The sequence below is a fragment of the Dipteris shenzhenensis genome, chromosome 17 (genome assembly GCF_047967505.1).
Source record: "Dipteris shenzhenensis isolate YYH24624 ecotype China chromosome 17, Dip_SZ_1.0, whole genome shotgun sequence".
NCBI lineage: Eukaryota > Viridiplantae > Streptophyta > Polypodiopsida > Gleicheniales > Dipteridaceae > Dipteris > Dipteris shenzhenensis.
Window position 1 is genome coordinate 52359093 of NC_141612.1, and position 13602 is coordinate 52372694.

General features: G+C 39.6%; 1 protein-coding gene across 3 annotated transcripts in view; it reads right to left on the reverse strand.

The window, feature by feature from the left end:
• LOC147892277 (alpha/beta-Hydrolases superfamily protein) overlaps window positions 1–1435 on the reverse strand; it is a 133650-nt gene extending 132215 nt beyond the window's left edge. The window contains exon 1 of one of the 3 annotated variants that reach the window (XM_087388193.1): window positions 1414–1435. The gene's annotated coding sequence lies outside the window, so the exon portion shown is untranslated. Of the gene's footprint in view, window positions 1–748; window positions 1092–1140; window positions 1345–1413 lie in introns of those variants that run through there. The other 2 variants (XM_087388191.1, XM_087388192.1) reach the window with 2 other exon arrangements.
• Between the last annotated feature and the right edge of the window lie 12167 nt (window positions 1436–13602).

Below are 13602 nucleotides of genomic sequence, written 5' to 3' on the forward strand. Positions count from 1 at the left end.
TAACCTGTCAAAGGGGGGGCACACCCACAAGCAAGGCCCTCACTCTCTATCATGTGACATAAGGAGATGTTGACCTCCAACAGGATCATGGAATTCATGCTTTGTCGTTGATTGATATTACATGAAGAACTTCACATTTTGTGTTGCTTTTAAACCATGACGTTGCACATGCTGCGAATTAATTAAGATATGTGAGCGAGTTCCCAATAGCAACAACACTCCCTTCAAAGATAATTGCTGTTGAAGCTCCTTCAAAAAGTTTTAGGTGCCGCATGCAGTTCTAGAAACGATGAATGGCAAATGCACCCTTCCACTTCAAAATTTCTTTCGCTGAAGAAACGCATAGACAACAGGTAACAACACGGTTTTAGGTGGCGCATGCAGTTCTAGAAACGATGAATGGCAAATGCACCCTTCCACTTCAAAATTTATTTCGCAAAAGAAACGCATAGACAACAGGTAATGCATATCAAAAATTTGTCCTTGATGCTTTTAAAAGGGCTATATATAAAAGGACATGATATTCTTTAAAAGGAACGTAAGCTTGGAATGATGATTTAGCTTAGGATAAAGTGGGACGATGGTTCAGCAACAAAAAACACAATGACCTTTTTTTAGATTCCATATGAATCTAGTTCATACTCAATGGCAAACCCAAGATCCCTCGTAACTCACATTAAATACTAATGGAAATGTTTAAGTCATCAAAGCCGCAACACTTTGACAAGACGATTCAATAAAAACTGACCAGTAGTACTAGCAGCAAGACAAATGCTGTACGACTTCGGTCTTTCCGGTTATTATTGTACCCTAATACAACGAAACCAGGAAGGCCTTGAAGGCCACGGTATTGCACTCCCGCATGGCCAATTCAATGAAAGAACGATGAGCTCGATAGTCAACAAGCAAGAAACAAGGGACACAAGGTTAAAAACGTCACAAAGTTGTGATTTCCCGTTTGCTTTGGCCGGTGGAAACCTTTTCCGGCTTCTATCACCAGATCTGATGAAATTCGTTCATTCTTCCATACAGCCGTTCTGACTAACGGCCCTCGCTGTCCATGACAGTTAGCGCAACGCAAGCGCACAGCCAAATGAAAGTTTCGGTAGCGGAAGTGGCCTGGTAACGAGTATCACATACCTGAAGCTATTACTGACGACCCGGATTTCTTTCAGAAAACGCATACCCTTGTTTTGACCCCGGTGATTTACACGAAGGAACCAAATATTCCAAGGCTTTTTCCAAACGTGCCACGTTGGACAACTCACACCTTCATCCCCATTAAACTATGCAACGGCATGTGTTGACTACCCCACCCTCAAAACTCAAATGGCTACAAAAATAGGTGGCCATCTTTGCGCAGCCAAGAGCCTCTGACCAAGCAGAGGGGAAGGTGTAGCTGACTCACCTCACCTTTTGGAGTCTCCAACTGTGTAAAGGACTTAAGCATCCCCATTGGCTCCTGTCTCTATAAGCATTAAGACCATGAAATCAATGCACATGCCACATGGATGAAGAGGTCCCGAATGCAAAAATGTATTAATTAGTGGAGAGGAGGGGTGGAAAGTGAAGGGGAGTGATTAATGAGGAAGTTCCTCTACATATGGGGGTGAGAACTTCTACTCTACTTCTTTTACAACATCTTCATCCAATTGAAAGGAAAAATGTGTTAGCTAGTGGAGACGAGACTCAACATGTATAAGTCAGAATCAAGAATGATTTGTCACAACAAAGATTGAAATTTTGCTTACAATGAAAACAATTAGTCTCGCAATGTCTTGGGATATTTTCCTTCTCACCATTGCCACTTCAATTTTGTGTTTGACAACAAGCATGAAGAATACTCAAGCAAGCATGAAGACGCGTTTGCAAGACTTATTACACAAAAATAAAATGCAAATTAGAAATGATGATACGATACCTAGACTGCATGAAAAAGATCAATTGAGAAAATGATTCCACATCCCAAGATTGAGTAATTTTAATCGCAATAAATAGCCAGAACCTACAATGCTATCATAATGCACATACATAGAACAAAGAAGGCAAACACACAAACAAAAACTACATACAAAAAAACTCATTTTGAAGGATTGCCATGAAGGTTTTATGATCTAGGTCTACTATTGTTGGATAGAAAGACCCACACTCATTGCCGTGCACAATGATTTTCCTATAGTGAGTCACAATAGCTAATCAAAGATCATCAGTTACTAGATACTGGTATCAAAGAGAGGCTCCTTGATGCTTTTTCCATGGCTTGCATCACCCCTTCTACCTTCATATGTTTCTCCCATGGCTCGCATGAAGTGCTTCACGTTATGGCTTCTTGTCTTTTGCACCTGGACTCCACTTTGCATGTCCTCTCTCTCCTTTCTCCATGTTTCAGATTGTTTCCCTTTCAAATGGTGTCTAACCTTTCTTAAGGTGCCTTCTTTTCTAAACGAATGTTTGAACGCCACACATCATAATTGCAAACAACATGGAAGTGCAAAGTCTGTGTTGCCGAGTCGTAATAAGCGTCAAACAACTCACCCATAGCTAGTCCCTTATGTGCCCTCCAATGTTGGTTAGCCTCAGTCGCATCATCCAACTCATCCATTCCATCGCAGCTCACATGTTCCCTCCTTCTCGCCCTACTCAGCCTCCCCTACATGGGCCTTTGGGCCTCTCTCTCTCTCTCTCTCTCTCTCTCTCTCTCTCTCTCTCTCTCTCTCTCTCTCTCTCTCTCTCTCTCTCTCTCTCTCTCTCTCTCTCTCTCTCTCTCTCTCTCTCTCTCTCTCTCTCTCTCTCTCTCTCTCTCCCCCCCCCTCCCTACCTTGCTCAACCCTTTTCTCTTCTCACCCACTCTTTGCTAGTCATTTCTCTCTTTCTTTCTTTCTTTCTCACATGAACCTAGAGGTCTATGGATCTATCGGTTCATTTATCTGATATAAATGGCATAAAATTGGCATTATGATCTTTGATCTTTGATGGACTAGCTTTGATTGCCATCTTGGTCAATCGTAAGGTTCTTGATTTGACCTTTGCTCCTAGTCCTTGAGCACTTCTTTTGCTTGAGGTCGCCCTTGATCATCCAAAATTCATGAGCGAATGTGATATCACTTTAGCCAAAAACCTCTAGTTGGATCATTTAGTTTTATTGTTTGAAATTGAATGGGCTATTCTTTCATCCCATCAAGCAATTGAGCTTCGTCAATTTAAGCACTAGTTTGAATCTAATAACTAATCAAATATGGCTTCAATGGCCTAAGTCCTTCTTAATATTGAACAGCCCTGCAAAATAGTGAAGGTTGAAGTGCTTCAAAGCAAGACCTTCTTCAATCTTCCACATGAGCCTTGGTTCTTAACTTTTATTTAGCAATGGATTCTATCATGGTCACTTGTTCATGCTTTGTAATATATCATTGAGGATAAGCAATTGAGCTTCGTCAATTTAGGTACTAGCTTGAATCTAATAACCAATCAAAAAAGGCTTCAATGGTTTAGTATTAAACCGCCCCGCAAAACAGTGGAGGTTGAAATGCTTCAAAGCAAGACCTTCTTCGATCTTCCACTTGAGCCTTGGTTCCTAACTTTCATTTAGTAATGGATTCTATCATGGTCAATTGTTCATGCTTTGTGATATATCATTGAGGATGTACTATACTTTGAAGATGAACCTTTGAATCCCCTTTAAACTTCAAGTGAAGCCCAATGCCCATCCTTTCGGTCAACTTGATTGTGTGCTGATCTCAAAAGGATGATCTGAGTTGTTATTTTTCATTTGCAAATCGCTTTGCCTCTCCTCTTGAGAAATCTCCATCTTATTACTTGCTGAGTTATAGTGCATAGAATGGTAGACATAGTAGAGAGTAAGAGGAAGGGATTCAGTTTAAAAGTGAACTGCCTTTAAGTTTAGATGATCTCATGGCTTAGGAAAGAAGAAAACAAATCTTGTATTTATAGAGGGACTTGAGAACTTGCACATTTCTTGCATGAAATTGATGCCTTTTACAGGAGTAAAGTACATCGTTTCATTGCTTTCTCACATATGGAATAAAGCCTCCTTCCACATGTGGCATACCTTGCCCTATCTTGTTCCCAAGGCACCACATATCTCAACAACTCCCCTCGGTGCCTTGTTATATAGGCTATGGAAACGTGGTTGGATGTGAGTTACAAAGATCCATCACCCCTCCTCAATACATCATGCCAGTTTAAATGGTAGAGTGTGGTATTACATGTCATCATCTCCTCTTGGTGCTCACGTAGCTTTTTTCGTGGTTAGGTGTGACTTGAGAAAACAAAATTTAGGTTTACTCATTTTTGGTGACCTTTATACAAATCCATACGCAAAGGTGGTGCAGTTTATCCTTGTAGCTCTTAGAAGATTTTGTCATTATAGGTCTCCTATTTCCTTGATAAAGACTCCATGTAGTTGGCTTTTTGGTTCTTGAATATGCATTCTTCCTTGTTTCCACTTTGGTTGTTCTTCGATTTGCATTCACTTTGATAGTAGTCCATCCTTGCATAATGGTAACACTTGTTAGTTGTGTTATTGAAGTGTGCTTGTTCATAGTTGCTACTCATTGTTGTACTTGCCTTCAGCTCTCTTTCTCTTTCAAGTAAATATGACACACATCCCTGACATGATGGATCTAGAGGATTCTTTAATATGTTAATGCATTGTATTCTTTAGGCAGCCTCTTTAGAAGAAGTGCAAGTGTATCCTTTTCTCCTACCCTTGCATCTATCTGTTCTAGTTGAGTCATGATGCTTTTTGAATTTATTCACAAATTGATAAGGACTCATTGAAGTTTGTTTAAATCCCACAAAACTCATTTTTAAGATGCATTTCTCAATTATTTACTTTAGCTTTGAAGAGAGTATTCAATTCATCCCAGTTTTGACAATGATTCATAGACGTTCATTTAAAGCCCATAAAGCTCATTTTTAAGATGTATTAAACACATTGTTCAATTCATCCCATGCATCTTAGCATGCTCCTTAGAGTGTATATGATGGATTGGATCACTACCCAACTATATTCAAATGCATGATAATCTTTATTTTCCCAATTTTCATTCATTGCACTAATTGCATCTTCCTTAACTCCCTTCCGTATCTTTTTGTGCATTAAGAGGTACTTCCTAGGTGTGGAACCCTTGCCCAATAAATTTATTGACAAACTATGTGCTTAATGCCACTTGCAAGAGTCTTACTTGTTGAATTACTTCAATATTGGCAATGTCTAATTGCATACAATAGTGTAGACATGTCAAGTGCATAGTGTTCAAACAACCAATCAATTTTCCTGGTTTGATGAGCTCAAAGTTCCTCCTAGATCAAAAGTTATGGCTTGCCAAACTTTGATCAAGAAGAGGGGCCAAAAGGGTGATGCAGTAGCATATGCACATGCAAATATGTGCCTTTAAAGAGCGCCGTGTTGCACAATCAATTGAAAGCGTGTGCTTATGAATGAATGTTGATGTGGACCATGTGTGCACGTGTAGAATGAAACATGGTGCTTAGACGATACTCAGATGGCACAAGTGTATGATGGTGTGGACTATGTTCTATGCCATGTGGTAGTGCCTACGTGACATTATTATTGACTAGACTATGATATGGTAGTTGCCACATGGGTCTATTGAGCTAGCACCTTACCATGACACATGTCTACCATGAGTCAATTGTGACTGGACCTTATCCTATTCTTGCCACACGTCATTCCATCACCTACCACCACAAGGTCTGATACCATGTGGACATATCTTCTTCCTGGCCGCTACTCCAATCACATGGTTACCCTTGCTACATGCCGTCCAATTGATCTATCTATAGATGTCTTTTGCCGCTTCTCCTTCCTTGCTTGCCTACCCCTTCAATCCTCAAATGGCTTCTTCTGAACCTGAAAACCTATGGCATCATTGCTGATGTGTTGCATGTAATCTGGCTTGGTGGTTTGGCTCTTATGATGGTCAACAATAGGAGACAGAGGATATCTAGCTTTAAGTAGAGAGAAATCGAGATAGGTGAGCATGTTGCTGGATGTAATCTTGGCACATGATTTCACCAAGGAGACCCCATCATCAACATTATGATGTAGCTAAATATTGAGGTAGGGGCCTGTATAATGAAAATGGGTAATTTGAACAAGTGTGATGGAATTTGAGAAGCAAACGTTTTTTTGGGGGGCCACTCTAGGGCACAATGAGATTAAAGTTGGGATTGGCTTGAAAGTCTCCAAATGCATCCAAAGTGGTCTCACTCCAAGCCTCGATGAAAGCTACTCTCATATCACAGTAATTAGCCAGCAATCTATATCTCTCACACGTAAGGAAAACCTCAAAACTCCATATCTTGAGCTCTAAAAGAGTCTATATGTCAGAACGAGAAACTCTGTAAAGCTATTCAAAGAAAAGAAGGAGATCTATACCCTCTACAATGATGATGTTCGACAAAGGGGATGACCAGGCTCTGATAGCATGTGAAATATGAGCATCTCGGATCTATGGCTATGATGTGCTTTAACGAATATAATGCAAATGAATCCTCACTGCACACATGATGAAGAGCTAGACTAAATAGCATAGACTCAACCTTCTTCAATAAGTTGCAACTAAAGGTTTATACTTAGAGAGGTCCCTAAGAGCTTGCCTGTTATTGCATGAAAGTGATCCCTTTTACAAGAACAAAGTACATCGTTGCTCCCTCACTTATGGGATAAAGGCTCACTTGCTCTCTTATGGGATAAAACCTCCTTGCACATGTGGGCAGAGTGCTCTTTCTTCCAATCTTGTTCTCATACCTTGCCCTATCTTATGCCCAAGACAAGTGTAGAAATGAGAAGAAGTGAATGATGGTTCGTGCATCCATCGTGCCCCCTTTTAAGAATATGGAAATAATTTTGGGAAAATTTTGAACATGAAGGGAACAAATGGCTACATAGCTTCAAAGATGGTTTATGATGGAAACATTGATCGATCAAGTTGTGGGCTAATCACAAACCATCAGGGTAAATGCAAAATCAAATTTTTGATCACATTGGACTTAAGCTCATGAATAGTTGTAGCTCCAACATTCTAAATATATGCATCCAAAGGGTGGTGGATTCACCTAGGATGGAATTTTTGCCTACAATCCCAAACTAGACATGCCCACACAAGGGGCCCACATAACTGCCAAGGCTAAGCAAGAGGAGCAACACTGGTAAACTACTTGTATATTGACATTACAATAAGTATTTTGATTTTGTTTCAGGTTTTTAACTCGTGGTTTGATAGAGAATTTGGAATTGGCACCTTTAAAGAATTTTTGTAGCTCTATTCCAATTTCCAACCATACATGGCATCAAGTTTCCTTGATAACATTGCTAAATAATTCACTAGTATTGTTGTAATAAACCTAGTAGAGAAGTTAACTCATCACTAGTCTTCGGAAACTGATTTATGCTTATGTGGTTCCAAGGAGAAAAATTCAACCATTTTGTGTAATTTGTGCCTTTAGGTAATACTTCATCTATTGTTTTTCAAAGCTATTTAAATTTTAAAGCTTTCCACAATGTGTTGGACTTAAAGTGTTTCAAAGAGAGACAAACATTGCATCACATTGAAATGAAAAAGGCTTTGAGGGAACAATGGAGGAAGTGATCTTGCTAGCCTCACCAAAGAGCACTATAATTTGCAAGTCCATGTTGAAGAAGTTAATGAAATCAAAATGATATTGTTAGATTTTTATGTTATGAGGGGTGGACATGCCGCATGATCTCCTTGGAGATTTTTATTTTTTATTTTTGGAGATTCAAAGGAAAAGTTGAATGATGCAATAGCTTTGAGCAATGTTGGAAATAAATAACATATTTACATTTTGATATAATTTTGAATAAAGGAAATTTGGAAGTAGTTTTGTGCCTTATCTTGCTGTTATTAAAATGGCCTTATATAGAATACAATCATGAACTATACCTCCATAATGTTTAAGCACTTGAGATAGATGATCATTTGAGAATTTGTTAGATTAATATGCATTGTTACATTGTTCCCTTGTTATTTTATGGGCTTGTAAACTAAGGCTTTGACTCTAAAACATGTAAAGATAATTTGTATGATGTGGTCGATATAGGATTTTTAAGCAAATGTTGGCATGCAAACTTGGACAAGACCTCTAAGTGCTACAATATTATTGGTTCTTTAGATTTATACCCTCTTTAAAAATTGGTACTCTAGTTTTATCTCAAGCTTGTTTTCTTATATCAAAGACATGATGGAATGGTTTCAAGTGATAATGCAAATGACAAACATTCTTGAGTTTGGAAAGATTAACAAGGAATGAATTTTGAAAATAGTTTTGTGCCTTTCCCTTGCCATAATTAAATGGCCTACCTAAGTACTTCAATTCATCAAATCAAAATTTTATTGAACCTAAGAGCAACCAATATCCCTTTTATTTTGTTTTTTCTATTTTATCTATTGGCATTCAATTTGCACGTCATGCTATGTACATGCAGACCTTTGAAGCTATGTAGCCATTTATTCCCTTCATCTTCAAGCAGATTTGAGCTCTAAAATTAAGAAAATTGTTGGAATTTCAAGGCCATGTAAATTCAAAACCACATCATACCTATCCCACAAGAACCTTTCTATTGGGTACTTTAAATAAGCCATATTAGAAGCTTTGGGTAAGGCAAACAATGAGAAAATGGTAAATGGACGTATGGAATGGAAACCATTCGAGTGTTATTAACAAAACAAGAATATTAAGATAGTACAATCACAAGGCCGCCATGTGGTCCTAAGGTTAATTCAACAATTTCCAAAGTACCTGGCCATTGAGACACTGAAAATATATAGGGAATGATAAAGGGATGCGATGCCATGTAAAGTCAAAACCACATCAGACCTATACAACAAGAACGTTGATAGTGGCTTATATCCAGTAGATTGTATTAGAAGCTTTGGGTATGGAAAACAATGAGAAACTTGTAAATGGACATATGGAATGGAAACCATCTTGGTGTTATCGACAAAATGGGAATATGAAGATAGTACAATCACAAGGCCACCAAGGTTAATCCAACGATTTCAAGAGTGCATGCCCACAAACACAATGAAAATGTATAGGCAATGATGAAGGGATGCTAATAATACAAAGGTTAAGCTACAATTATGGAATAATTTATGAAAGAAGGAAAGCCTTTAATCACATGGACAATGATAAGTGATTGTTTTTTAACTTGTTATCTCATGCATGTTTCACTCTAATTCAATCTAAAATCACATTTGACAAACACACCACCATATTACATATTTCTTGAACTACCCTTTGTCAGCTTCACATGGTTAGTATATTGGCCCTATTCCCTATGAGGTTGTCTTTAGGCTTGCATTTGGACAATTGTAACTTTTCAAAGATAATCAAAATTCATTGTAGTTGTATTGTTTTCTATGTTCAATAAGAGATAAATTTAAATATTTAAAAATAAGTATAGCCTTAGTACAAGCAAAAAATTAGGCTTGAGAGTCATTATCATGATAAAAGATACTAATATGGATTGCAAGTCATTACAATGACGTGTCTTAAAAGAAATGGACTTGGAATAGAATGAGGGTACTAACTTTTTGGGTGCATATCAATCTCAAGGACCAAGAGTATAATTGCAGTGCAACATGTTATAATAATAGCATAATGTATAAAGAGATCATTCTAGTATACAAATAATCAAATATCAAATGGTACAATGCAAGTATCACTTGAACCATAACATTACACAATGATTCTTGCAATTCCTATCGCTCCAAGTCCAATGCATTGGTTTTCTCATGAAGATCCTTGTTCTACCTTTGAAGATTCAATATAGATTTGTGTATTGTGATAATGGTACTATTTCCTAAATGTGCTAATTGTTCTACTTGGGCTCTACACACCTCATTGGTTGCATAGCCATTGTCTGAGCATGGTTAATTGATTTCAATAAACAAGCAATTCAGCATGTCCATTTCCAATAAACCAAACAAGCTCATGCATTTTATGAAAAGGAGGGCTCTTTTGGGTGGCAAGATTCATGGGATAAATGGTTCCTTCTACCCAAAGGTCAAGATGCTTCTTTCCTTTGCAAACAAAGATTGTGTGAAAATAGCCTTCTTGCATTCATTATTTTGTTTGTTTTCCTACCTCTCCTATTGTTCATACGTTTTGTTTGCCACTCATGCAATGTTTGTCGTGATGGAGGAGCACAGAGTATGCATAGATTGGCAAATGAGGCACAAGGTGCCTTTGTTTTGTTTTTCATCCACATCCCATTGAGGATTTCAATGATGATATTGTCAAGGGAATTTTGAGGAGCAATAAACTCTTAAATTTTGCAAGATTGCCATGGAAGCAGGTTTGGGATGACACACCGCTAGCAGTGGACTCATATGACATGAAGGATCATGACATCATTAGTGAAGATGTACATCTTTATCAGAGCTTGACACTCCTGGAGAAGGTTTTCCAAATGACGGCACCTATAAACCCAGAACAGTTAGCCTCTGATCAGCATTGTGATGCTTGTTTTTAGGAAGGTAGTTATTTGATCTCGTAGGGCTACTTAGTCAGGAGGGAATTTGATGAGGATCTTCAAGCAGTTGCAGATTTTTGCCATATTTTATAGGCATGAAGAAAAGTGTTAGTCGTGTGCCAGGGGACTATGTGGCTTGTCTACTTTCAGCGCTAGAGGATGACCTTGCAATGGATTTGTTTTCTAATTTTGAGAAGCCATTTGAGCTGAAGGCTATAAGTAAGGGGCAAACCCACTGCAAGCTCATCCGTCACCTTTGCATGTTACATCACAAGCTTACATCAGCCAAATACAATGGCTGAATACAATCCCACACGTGGTGGAGTTGGCTCATCGAGAGCCAAAGACAATGAGCCACACTTGGAGGAGTAGGGCTCTGAGCAAGGTGACTGTAACGGTTAAGTGATTGAAGGGAATGGTCTGAAGACTGTAGAGGGGAATAGCTACAGCAACGGCACATCCAAGGAGCAGTTGGAAAACATAGAAGATTCTACTAAGGGGACAGACCAAGGTTGACACCGAGCAATCACAGGACACATAAGGCATGTAGTAGTGGTAGCTCAAGCAAAAAATTAGCAGACTGATAAGGGTAATTTGACCTGTGCCATTACTCTCCTTGTGCCTCCCACCACTTTATAAGGCTTACCGCCTCTTGATCCATTCTCCATAGACCCCATGTTAACACAAGACAATCACTAGGATCAACATGCCACCAAGTCATAGTGGCACATTCTAAGGGAGAATATGTTGCACATAGACCAAGCTCTAGATTACCTAGCCAACCATTAGCTCCCTCCCCAAGTGTTGGACCATAACTTGTTCCTTCAAGCACAGTAAAGGGAGGATCTAGCTTGGTTTTTTGAGAAGCAAATAGCGGGGCTAAGGCAAGCACATGCAGATCTTATGGTTGAGTGCAAGAGTCTGCAACAATAGCTCGATAGCAGGAAGGTGGTGTATGATGTGCTAGCCAAAATCTATTCCCTCTAAGTCAGAATCAGTCTGAGCTACAAAGAGACTATGGCAACCTCAAGTGTGAGGTGAACCAATTATGAACAATTAATGCCAAGTCCAAAGATGAGTTGGTGAGCCAACTTGCAATTTAAAGACACATTGGAGAAGGTGCAAAAGGAAGGGTCGACCCAAGGGCATTCCAGGTGGCCCAGACCTAGATGGAAGTGCAAGTAGAAAACACCAGGCTCCATCAGGTAGTTGAAGATGTTGAGGGTCTAAGGAAAAGAATGCTCGGCTATAAGGGAAGTTGGAGAACTATGCCCAACTTCAATCTCTCATCGAGCTTCACCAAGCACCTCACAAAGTTGCCTCAAAGACAGCCACCAGATATTGACGACTTGGCAACTGGCCAAACTAGAGCTCATCACCTATCTCTAGCAACCACTTAAGCAGGTCCCTCAAAATAAAAGCCCGTAAGAAGCGGTGGTACCTTAGGCACCAAGGTAGTAGAAGAAGCAATGGCCCAAGCACTGTTATTGCTAGATCAATGGGCCCAATAGATATAATCCACATAGAAGTGTGGGTACCTAGACCCACAACAATTTTGTTGATGCGGGCATGCATGTTTCATTTTTGGCAGATAGTTGTAACATGGGGACTTAGATGCCCGAGGAGATTTTTGATGCTAAGCCAATTTTAACAATGCAGGATCTCCATGATGTTGTACCAATACCTGAAGTTTTGCATCGAGTACTAGGCCGAGACTTTTTACATGTTTGATATTGAGGGTGGCAACAAAATGAGGAAATAGAGATTAATTTTGAGCCCTAGTCTCTGCATCAAGGCATACTAGGGCCGGTCCAACCCAAAATATATGTCTATGACTATGCATACGTACTTTTAATCATTTGTCAAGGAATGAGCAACACGCCTCCAGCTCGCCACCACAACATTTCCAAGCCGAGCAGCATCTAATCATTGGCTGCATCTGCCAACTCCCTAAGCCTAATATGCCCGAGCTACACTCAATTTTTAATGGAGTTAGAAAAGCTAATGAGTAGCCATACCACCGAAGCATCAGTAATGTGGAACAATATACATGATTAATACAAGGTTCCTCTTACCAATTAGTAGGAGTGAGTCACACCTGTTTGTAGGTATGCAACTCATTTCAAAACTGCGTTGTGTATCACCAATCCATTCAAGGTCCCTATCACCGAGAAATGGACAATGGATTGGTTGACCAACCCAAATAGGCCCCCAATTGATGTTAGCTTGCTATACCCATGGCCTCGCCACCAGCAACAACAAAGGTTAACCCCTTCCAACCCAACCATTTCAACCTTGCCCCTCCAAGCTCCCACACTTGATGAAGCTGAATCATCGTCTACACCACCTGGTCCCTCTGTTATGCCTCCATATTGCCATTGCAATCCCACATGGCAACACTGCAGCTTCAATTCTCAAGCTCAACCATTCGAGCAAGGGTTGGTCCCCTCCAGTCATAACCGTGAGGACGTGGTGAAAGTTTAGCCGAGGCAAAATGTTGGCCCTTGGGTTAAGGTCTATAAATCATAGGTGCAATCATGGTTCTACAGGCAGTACCAAGTCACATTGGCTGGAACAAGTAGCAATGCGGCTTAGTTTTTTTTAATCAAGTAAGAGTGGTAGTATGTGGTGAAGTGACTGATTTATGGCAAGTAGCGGTGTGAGAGATGAGCACACCATATTTTTTTTTTAAAGGCAGTTTTGCATAGTCCAAAGAAAGGCTTTGTAACAAGGAGAAGGAGAGAGAGAGGTGTTAGTACAAGCACACTCTCCCATAGGAAGCTTGATATTGAGTGTTCACTGCAAGCCAGGGTAGCTGGGTTGTACAAACAGTTTGTAATAAGCATTATGCACTCAGTGTACTATTAATTCCTAAGTTCCATTAGCTTGGCTCTCTCATCACCACACGGTTTTCCCTTCATAGCTATCCCCAAACTCCATGTGTTTAAGGTTGGTACCTATTTTGTCACCTTGAGCACACCGCACTAAGGATTGCAAGAGCAACCATCTTCACCAGAGTACTGCACAAGTTTGGGTTATTATCGAGCACCCAACACCTC